The following is a 2,338-nucleotide window of genomic DNA, read 5'->3' as shown; positions in this document are numbered from 1 at the left end:
TTTTATTTTTTGAGGGGCAGCTATTTTAAAATTCATGAAGATATCCTTAAATTGTGCTTAAAAATGTAGGAAAATTTATTGGTATTATTAACATCAATTTAAGTGAACTGTAGAGAAAAAAAATATTAAGGATATTCGATTTTTTCTTGCTTTAAGCCTGGCATCACTTACAGGAAAATATATTGCAAAATTTTCTTTAAATAATGAGGTAAAAATTATCATTGCTATTGAAGAAATGGTCAGTTTTGTGCCTAGGCTTAAGGCTTCCATATAATCTAACCTTGTTTTTTGGTGTTTCTTGTTTGTTGTGTTTGGCTTTGAATTTTTGGCATATACACAAGTTACAATTACCATGATGTCTCCATAAGGGAATCAGCTCAGTTCAGTTCAGTTGCTCAGTCTTGTCTGACTCTTTGCGACCCCATGAATCGCAGCGCGCCAGGCCTCCCTGTCCATCACCAACTCCCGGAGTTCACTCAGACTCACGTCCATTGAGTCCATGATGCCATCCAGCCAACTCATCCTCCGTCTTCCCCTTCTCCTCCTGCCCCCAATCCCTCCCAACATCAGAGTCTTTTCCAATGAGCCAACTCTTCACATGAGGTGGCCAAAGTACTGGAGTTTCAGCTTTAGCATCATTCCTTCCAAAGAAATCCCAGGACTGATCTCCTTTAGAATGGACTGGTTGGATCTCCTTGCAGTCCAGGGGACTCTCAAGAGTCTTCTCCAACACCACAGTTCAAAAGCATCAATTCTTCAGTGCTAGCCTTCTTCACAGTCCAACTCTCACATCCATACATGACTACTGGAAAAACCATAGCCTTGACTAGGGACCTTAGTAGGCAAAGTAATGTCTCTGCTTTTGAATATGCTATCTAGGTTGGTCATAACTTTTCTTCCAAGGAGTAAGCGTCTTTTAATTTTAAGAGTGTGGTACTAGCATAGAAACAGATGCATCTACCAATGGAGAGGAATGAGAACACTGAAATAAACCCTTACATACCAAACAGTAATTTGAAAAGAGAACCAAAATAGTCAATAGGAAAATGGTTGTCTCTTCATTAAATGGTACTGGGATAAATTGATAATAATATGAAGGAGAATGAAATTTGGGCCCCTATATTCCATCACTTACAAACACTGGCTAGAAATACATTAAATACTTAAACATAACTTTAAACCATGAAATTCCCAGAAGAAAACATAGGGGAAAAAAATCTCCTTGACTAAAGAAGACACACAAATGGCTAACAAGTATATGAAAAGGGGCTTGATGTCACTAAGCATAAGTTCAGTTCAGTTCAGTTCAGTCCCTCAGTTGTGTCAAACTCTTTGTTACCCCATGGACGGCAGCATGCCAGGCCTCCCTGTCCATCACTAACTCCTGGAGTTTACTCAAACTCATGTCCATTGAGTTGGTGAGGCCATCTCCAATCATCTGATCTTCTGTTGTCCCCTTCTTCTCCTAGCTTCAATCTTTCCCAGCATCAGGGTCTTTTCCAATGAGTCACTTCTTCACATCAGGTAGCCAAAGTATTGGAGTTTCCACTTCATCATCAGTCCTCCCAATGAACACTCAGGACTGATTTCCTTTAGGATGGACTGGTTGGGTCTGCTTGCAGTCCAAGGGACTCTCAAGAGTCTTCTCCAACACCACAGTTCAAAAGCATCAATTCTTCAGCAGTCAGCTTTCTTTATGGTCCAACTCTCACATCCATACATGACCACTGGAAAAATCATAGCTTTGACTATATGGACAATGTTGCAAAATAATGTCTCTGCTTTCTAATATGCTGTCTATGTTGGTCATAACTTTTCTTCCAAGGAACAAGCATCTTTCAATTTCATGGCCGCAGTCACTATCTGCAGTGATTTTGGAGCCCAGGAAAATAACGTCTGTCACTGTTTCCACTTTTCCCCATCTATTTGCCATCAAGTGATGGAACCGGATGCCATGATCTTCGTTTTCTGAATGTTGAGCTTTAAGCCAACTTTTTCACTCTCCTCTTTCACTTTCATCAAGAGGCTCTTTAGTTCTTGTTTCTGCCATAAGGGCGGTGTCATCTGTGTATCTGAGGTTATTAATATTTCTCCCAGAAATCTTAATTCCAGCTTGTACTTGATCCAGTACAGCATTTCTCACGATGTATATAAGTTAAATAAGCAGGGTGACAATATACAGCCTTGATGTACTCCTTTCCTGATTTGGAAACAGTCTGTTGTTCCATGTCCAGTTCTAACTGTTGATTCTTGACCTACGTACAGATTTCTCAGTAGGCAGGTCAGGTGTTCTGGTATTCCCATCTCTTGAAGAATTTTCCACAGTTTGTAGTGATCC

The sequence above is a fragment of the Ovis canadensis genome, chromosome 6, assembly GCF_042477335.2.
Source record: "Ovis canadensis isolate MfBH-ARS-UI-01 breed Bighorn chromosome 6, ARS-UI_OviCan_v2, whole genome shotgun sequence".
In the NCBI taxonomy this organism is placed as follows: Eukaryota; Metazoa; Chordata; class Mammalia; order Artiodactyla; family Bovidae; genus Ovis; species Ovis canadensis.
This window is presented reverse-complemented; position numbering follows the sequence as displayed.